We start from the raw sequence: 8,256 nt of genomic DNA, 5'->3' as shown, positions 1-8,256 counted from the left end.
AAGAATGATAGGAGTTAATAATGAGAGTAGGTATATTTACTTTTAAAGATTAAGATTAAGAAAATTTTCAAAGAAAAGATCGTTCAATGCGAGATTTTTACATTGAAAAAAAAAAAAAAAAAGGGAGCATATTAATTACAAGCTAGTAATGAATTAGTACCGTGTGTCTTTTTGCCTTTTAAATAAGAATTCAATGGCGGTATCCAGACCGTTGTTATCTATAGATATATTAAGCTACGTATGTTCGTAATGCATGTATGTGTGTCTATGATCAACCATTAAAAAATGCAAATTATACATACTTCTGCCCAAGCTGACAGATTAATTTACGAAAAGTGTCGGCGACTCGCCGATTCGTCGCTCTATTGGCAATGATACAACGGCTGACGGAGATATATTAAACGTAGTATAACGTATGGTTAAGGGTTGTAGCGATGAGGATACCGGATGAATGATTAGAATGGAACGATGGATGGATGACGGATAAGCTTTCTTGTCCCTCCTCCCCTCCCCTCCCCTCCCCTCCTCTCCCCTTCCCCTCACATGTTGTCGCTCCTTTTTTAGAATCTTAGAATCTTAGAGAAATATGTACTTCATAGAGATGCCAAAGAACGCCAGAGAACGTGTGCAATGTATTAGTGCAATTTAATTATCGTCTATCATAATATAATATATTACAAGCGATTTATTGCGATATCCAGTCCAAGTTGAATTTCGCGGGATGGATACTAGTCGTTACGGCTAAAAGTATGCGGCGATCTTCTAAGAAATTGGCTACGAAGCTGCGAGGAGCTTTGCAAAAGAAAAAAAAAAAAAAAAAAAATGTTTTAATGTACGCTCGATTCCTCGATATCGAGAGGTACTGTTGAATTGGGAATTTAAATATACGTATGCATTCTCTAAAGATCGTACGTATCACATATAAGGAAGTTTTTATTTTATAAAAGCGTAAACTCATATCGCTGTTATTGATTTAAGAATGATATATTAATCGTGTGATAATATATATATATATATATTTATATTAATATATATTATCGTCGATGAAACGCTTTAAAAAAATATTGAGAAAGAAAAATTAATCGAGTGCGTTGAAAGCTCGTTGTGCGTGATATACGATTTTTAATACTGTATCGGAATTTGTACAGTCGAATAGAATTGCCCCCGTATAGGACAGCAATAAAGATGAACTTGATTTGAAGGAAATTTTAAATAAAATGTTTACTAGGAAACAAAAATCCAGATCCTACTCGAACGATCAAAATAATTCAATATTAACGGTATGCACGCATCGATCGAGCGTACACGTTGCGTAAAAAAAAAGAATTTTTATGATATCCAATTATCGAAGTTGAGTCAAGGTGGGTATGTAAAAATAACAGTTCAAACAGTTTCTAGTCGAAATATAAATCTTGAAAAATAGAGGAAATGCGTGCCAATAAAATGCGAATAAAGAAAAAAATGGATAATGTCAAAACGCATAATTCGCGACGAATATAATTCAGAGATTTGAATTAATTACGAAATTTGCGTCAACTAGTTACATGGTTACCCATCGTCGATAATGTTTGAGAAAAGGGAACCACACGATTTTGAATAAGCTAAAAATCAAAAAAAAACTGCCAGTTTAGAGGAAAAAAAAACGAGGGAATACATTAGAGATCATTGCTCGTTAGAATTTATAATGAACTAAAAGGGACCCAGATTTTTACACGTTATTTTTCTACGACCTTTTTAAAACGGCATCGCGTTACGTTCTACGATTATTACGATCAATCGTAATTTATCTATCGATCCGCCAATTACAGAATAGTTACATTGAAAACATAATAAAATTCGTTCGAACTGATGACTTACGAAACGATAAAGTAGCCACGAAGACTGTAAAGATTTTAATATCAAAATTGTTCCAAGAATAGATAGTTGCCATGTAACTGTACGTAAGTTGAAATATTAACCCATTGTTTGAAGCAACATTCATGTACTTCCTTATTAACAACACGACCAGTACGTACCGTATCCAAAGTTAGAATTCGAAAAGACTTGAACGCACGATGTATACCTGTATAGTAAAGGCAATATACCTGTGTACTATGACAAAGGGTCGTCAAATTTTTCCCAACTTTGAATATCTTGAGGATCATTTCTTGAACCATTGTGCCCAAAATGTGACGTATCGTAAGCATAAAATATGATAAAAAGAACGAAGACAAATTAAATTGTCGCAATTGCGTTTGGATGAGATCGCAGATCTGTGTGATCGAAAATTAATTATTTAAGCGAAAAGTTTTAAGTTAAAAAAAAAAGAAAATTATAATTATAATAAAAAAAGATACAAATTATTTTTTATCATCGCGAAGCCTATTGTTTGTAACGTAACTACGTAAAATTTTCGTTTCACAGTTTAAGATTACGATTTTTAATAATAAGCCTGATCGAGTATGCTTCGAAAGCATTTTCATAATAATTCTATGGAATAGTATGCAATTAATTACGCAATTACTATCAATATTATGCCCATACCTCAATATTAAAATATACTATAACAGTACAGTATTTCCATAATAAACAAGTTGTGAGTTGTAATCGAACTAAAAATGTCTATAATCATTGAGAATATAATTATTAAAATATTTAAAGTTATTTCTATTTCCATGTTTAACCTTTGATTTAACGTTTTATCAAATTGTTTCGTTGTTACTTATAGAACGGTCCTAAAATTGCCAATTTTATTAACTCAGTGCGTACGATTTGACCAAGATCGAATTGTAAGAATGAGCTAAAAAATAAAGCACTGTATACAATATGTTTTATCGAAATCAAGACAAAAAAAAAAGAAAAAAAAATGAAAAATTATTGTAGATTAAGTTGCAAAATAATTCACATTATAAATGCATATTATATTACTATATATCTAGTACCATTGATCGTTCGAGTATCTAATTATCCATGTCATTATCGCAAGGTTCTCTGCGTTTAAAAACGCCGCGTTACATCTTGTCGACGATTAATCGGCAATGTTTGTTATCGCTAATTAGTTAGCGTGATTATTCCTATGTTTTGTTAAAATTGTTTTTTTAAGAATCATATTACAGTGTACGATCATTGCTCGTCAATAAATCGTGATGTGTATAATCACAAACGAGTGTACTTCATTCTCTTTACCTCCTTTATATGATACCTCATTAAATTACTGCGTATACAATAACATTCAAAATATATCTTGATATTTAAAAAAAATTTCACTGTGTTTTGTTCGAACGATACATCTATTATAATTACATAAATTAAAAATTATAAACAATATAGGAAATAATAAGAAGTCAATAAGAATTTTCGTGATATAATAATCCGATGCCTCCACCACCTCTACGCCATTTTTAAATTCGAATGGAATCGAAACAAACTTTTCTGCAATTTTTAAAATTTACGAGGCGTGCAATAACAATTTTGGAGAATTTTACTATAAATACAAATAAATAATGGAATACCAGCAATACTAAAAATGTCCTGAAACAATCGAAAAGAAAATCGAAATGGCTCAAAAATAATGAATGGCATAATCAAAAGAAATTGCATAATACTTATTTATATAATGGCGGAAATAAAATTTAGAAAGATCAACCACGAGATTACGAGTGAAACATTGTCTCAATGATCTCAAAGATACTAAAGATGTACAAAAGTAGCGAAGAAGAAGAGGAATCAGGTACAGGCCTCTGTAAATGACCTTCGTTACCTTCGGCCCCTTCGCCCTCTTCGACCCGAGCTAGGAGGTAGGGGGGGGCGAAGGTAAAAAAGGCGAGGAGGGTACGAAGGATGCCTACCTTCGACAACCTACATTAGGTACAGGAGATGTGGAGTCAGCCTGCGGCCGCGGGCCACGGAAACTCGGCCGCTGATTGGCTACAACCTCCCCCAGGAAAGTGCGTTGCGAGCGTCGGAAGTGAAGAGGGGTGAGCTTACCTAAAGCGAGACGTTTATACACGAGGCGAAAGGTTCGTTCCCGAAGAGGATCGTGCCTCTATACCCGACCACGTTCCCTCCCTGTCCCAACGCATCGTGTACAATCGACCACCACGCTAACCATTCCCTTCTCTCTCTAATAATCCGTTTCTCTCCCTTTCCCCCTGATACTCTTCCGATTTCGGTCTCCCTCTTTTCTTCTCGCACCCCGTTGCCCCGGTCGGTACGCACTAATGCCGCCACCTCTTCGATCCCTCCACAATCTCCCGTTCCGACGCGGCCTGCCCTTGTCGTCCTCCATCCCACCGTGCTATCCTTTTACTGGCTTCTGTTTACGCACGTACACGTTTACACCGCGAACACGAGGAAGAGGGACGTGTAGGATGAAAAGAGACAGAGACGGAAATATCCGGCGAAGGGTGGATGGACGGAGGCGGGTAAGAGAAAGAGGGAGAAAGGGAAAAGAAGGGGAAGATAGATAAAGCAAAAAAGAGGAAGAAAGAAGGAAAAAAGAGGAGAGGATGAGAGAGACGATAAATCGTACGTGAATAAAGCGAAAGAAGGATGGGCGTACAGGTAGAAAAGGATAGAGAAGGAGGGAGAGCGAGAGTGGAAAGGGAAGGGTGGGATAGAGAAAGAGGAAGGTATTGAAAAAGAGAGAAAAGGTACGCGTACCTACATGAACTTACACATATAAAAGAGACGCAAGTGCATGTCGTGTCATCGGCTACGAGGGATACGCACACACTCATCCGCACCCTCCTGCTGCCGAATGTAGTAGAGAATGAATAATGTACCCACGTACAGCCGATGTCAGGAGGGGCTCCAGGGAATGTAAGCATCGGCCCGTCCCCTCCGAAGGCTTTGTAGGCCGTTTATCGAAACGGCGTGGCCGTCTGCGACAGGATTGCACGTAGGCGATCGTAGGATGCCGCCGTTCCGGCTGGCACCTACCACCAACTTAAATCTACATATATTAATGCTTCCGATGATCAATTTGTTTTGACCTCCGTCACAATTATTACCTATCATTTCTCAGGATCGGTAATCGAGAATCGTCGATGATTCTCCGATGATGATTGTTCTGTCAAAAAATCGCCATTGCTATACCTCTAGCGAATTTTTGCCGCTACGATACAACACGAAACAACGATATATATTTAAAATATAGATAAACAGTTTCGTTTTCGTGAAAGGGGAAATCTGAATTCGATAAATTAGTTCGAAATGTTTTACGAGGGAGTGGCACAACCTTAATGACTCGTCTTCGATCGCTACACGCAAATAGGTGGAGTAGCAGGAGGTAAGCAACGGAGAATCGGCCTCACGCGGCTCCACAAAACACGTGGAAGGTTTCCCAAAAGCGTATATCGACCGATAACGCGGCGCAGACTCACTGGAGATCCTGCACGTATACCAATATATCCTCCGACCGAATGTTGGGATCGGGCCGCCCACGTATCACCTACAGGTTCTATACACCGAGAAGGGAACGATTCGCGGAACGGTGGACAAAGAACGAGCCGAGGAAACGGAGAAAGGACTAAAGGAAGAGATAGTTGCGGAGCCCATCTAGCGGCGTCTCATTCGCTCGTGATTCCAGCCGCGTTCCACAGCTAAACGACCGACCATCCGTCCAAGCCCTCCTGGTGGGGATAGCCCTCCAAGGGATCCTTCCAGAGAAAGCTTCGGGAGGAAGCCTACGGTCGGTGTTTTCAAGCGATGTATGCTAGAGGGGAGATCTGCAGGGCTCGAGGGTTCGAGGGGAAGGGAACGTACACGCACCATGCGAATATTTTTGTCGGCATCCTCCAACTGTTCGGGAACCGGTAGAAGGGGGAACGGTTCTTAAAGTACACCCAGGGAGTGTCAGGATTGGAAGGTCGATTACCGTGGTGGGAGTATGCTGTTAGTTGCCTCATAGCTGACTGGTGTAATTAAAAACGCCCGTAATTAATATTTCTCAATCGAGATTCGTCATCGGTTTTTCGTCTTTCGCTAAAATTCAATTCACCTTGCGAATTTCCCGAATCTCTGTCTCTTTACGAGTTTAGACACGGTGCACGTGCCTGTTCAGTTAGATTTTTTTCATCTATAACCAGGATTTTAGCGACCTGATGTAACTGCATCATGCAAGAACGGGAATACATTCGTTATACACCGGAGAAATTAATTGTCACGGTATATTCAATGCGAGACAAAGACTCTGCTGACACTATTGTAATATCGTGCATACGTTTCAAACTTTCGAAACGATTGGTTCTCCTGCTCGTAACCTATGAAACAGGCTTATCGACTGGCTGTAATGCAATGTATTACCGCCATTTTGGTTCCCATTCAGATTAACTGCCCGAATTCTCGAGTCCTTTTGTGCTCATTGTACAAGATTAATTCGTTAACTCGTGTTCTTTATTAAATATTCAACTACGTTATTTATCGTAACGTAAGCCTTGACAATTCGTCCGATATTGAAACGGCATCTCTTCCGTTCCGACATCATCATCGATTTTCAGCCGACAGAATTGCGTTGCTCTGGAAACGATATTTCCAATGCCGATTCCATTAGATTTCTAATAATAATCTTGAGAATCGAGAGCTTTACGTGTCTCCGGTCAGAGGAAAGCGTTGGCGGATTGAAAGATTATTCGACAGCGCAAGCGCGCCGTACGTGCAAATAGCGAGCGGGTGCACGTCACGGAGATCTGTACGCTGTACTTGCACACGAAGACTCGCATTCGGACACTTAGGTACGCAGATGCGAATGCAATGTATTTTCGTGTATCTGCAATGATTTTTCTCCTTGCGCCCGTTCCCGTTCTCGGCTTTCGATGTAATTTCGATGTTCATTACGAAAATGTCGATCCGTTCGGGGCAGAAAATAAGCAAAGAACGAACTTGTCGGATCAAGTTAAATACCGTTATCTCGCGTCTAACTTCGAATCTCTGTAACGAAAATCGGAAGCTAAACTTGTCGTATCGTGCCTATAAACTTTGTATGTTTTCACGTTACCATGTTTAAGCAGAATGAGTCGAAAATAAAAGTAATGGAGTGTTTCGCTTAGAACTAAAAAGTTGCATCTAAATGGATATTCAGTAACAGAGGTCAGCCGACATTTGCAGTTGATAAGAAGTAAAACGGATGTAGGTATGATTAAATGTTGCGCAACGTTAGTAGAGTCTAGATTAGATACACCGTTCCGTCATGTCGCCGCTTGTTTTCGGTAGGGACCAAAATGGCGGAGTTTAGGGAACAGGAAATATTATCGGAGTGCGATTATTCAGATTCTTACAAATACATGTGGACAAAATGAAATTGATACGCAAGTTATATCGCTAAATGTTAGTATACTATGAAATTTTTAACTTCGATTAATGCGAAATGATAATGCTGGCGATATACGCTTGTATTTTTGCCGTTTGCTACGTCGCTACAAACTATAAACCGATTTTTTATGTAGATTTATAGATCTATTGTTTTCTTCGGTATTGATCTATCAAAGATTAATTGCAAATAATTGTATTTTTGACATTAAATGGCATTCTTGGTCTTTCGATAAACTAAACTGAGATCTTCGTACTTCGGATAAAACACGAAGTTCTTATTTGAAATACGATACCAGAATGAATAAAAATTTTTGATTCACTTGCCATTTACAATTATTCTTTCGGGAAATTGTGATAAATATTACCTTGATTGGATACTTATTTCTTTGATAGCTTATGTAATACATATTGAATTTTTATATAGAGAAAAGCATCAAGGAAAACGATAAACATTTCTTGCAGAATTGTCAATCTACGTTACGTAATAAAATTCAAGAAGTAAAATCTAAAAGAAGAGGAATGTTGAATATTTGAAATTGAAAAAACGTAATATTTGCGATATAGATACATATGAAATTAAGATTCGTAATAAAAGTTTATCGGGTTTCCTCGTAATTTCACCTGATTTTACTGCCGATCAAAGGACCATACGTTGCTTGCTTCGCGATAAAGCACCAGTCAACACTGGTTTTTCAACGTAAACGGGTTTATTCCGCATTTATTCAAACATACGCGGAAATTCATCTAGTTGCAATCTGAAAATACCGATTTCCGTTGCTAGCATGATATAATTGGAGGTTACGAGATAGAAGAACGATCAAAGAAGAAGAAGACGAAGGATCAGAGCTCGAGTTAGAGGGTCGTTTCTACGTTCACAGAGAGACGAAAGAGAATAATCAGAGGAGCAGAGAAAGAAAGAGAGGACGAAACGTAATGCACGAAGAGAGGGGTAGCTCGAAAAGGGTG

The sequence above is a fragment of the Apis dorsata genome, unplaced genomic scaffold (genome assembly GCF_000469605.1).
Source record: "Apis dorsata unplaced genomic scaffold, Apis dorsata 1.3 scaffold_331, whole genome shotgun sequence".
Lineage (NCBI taxonomy): Eukaryota > Metazoa > Arthropoda > Insecta > Hymenoptera > Apidae > Apis > Apis dorsata.
This window is presented reverse-complemented; position numbering follows the sequence as displayed.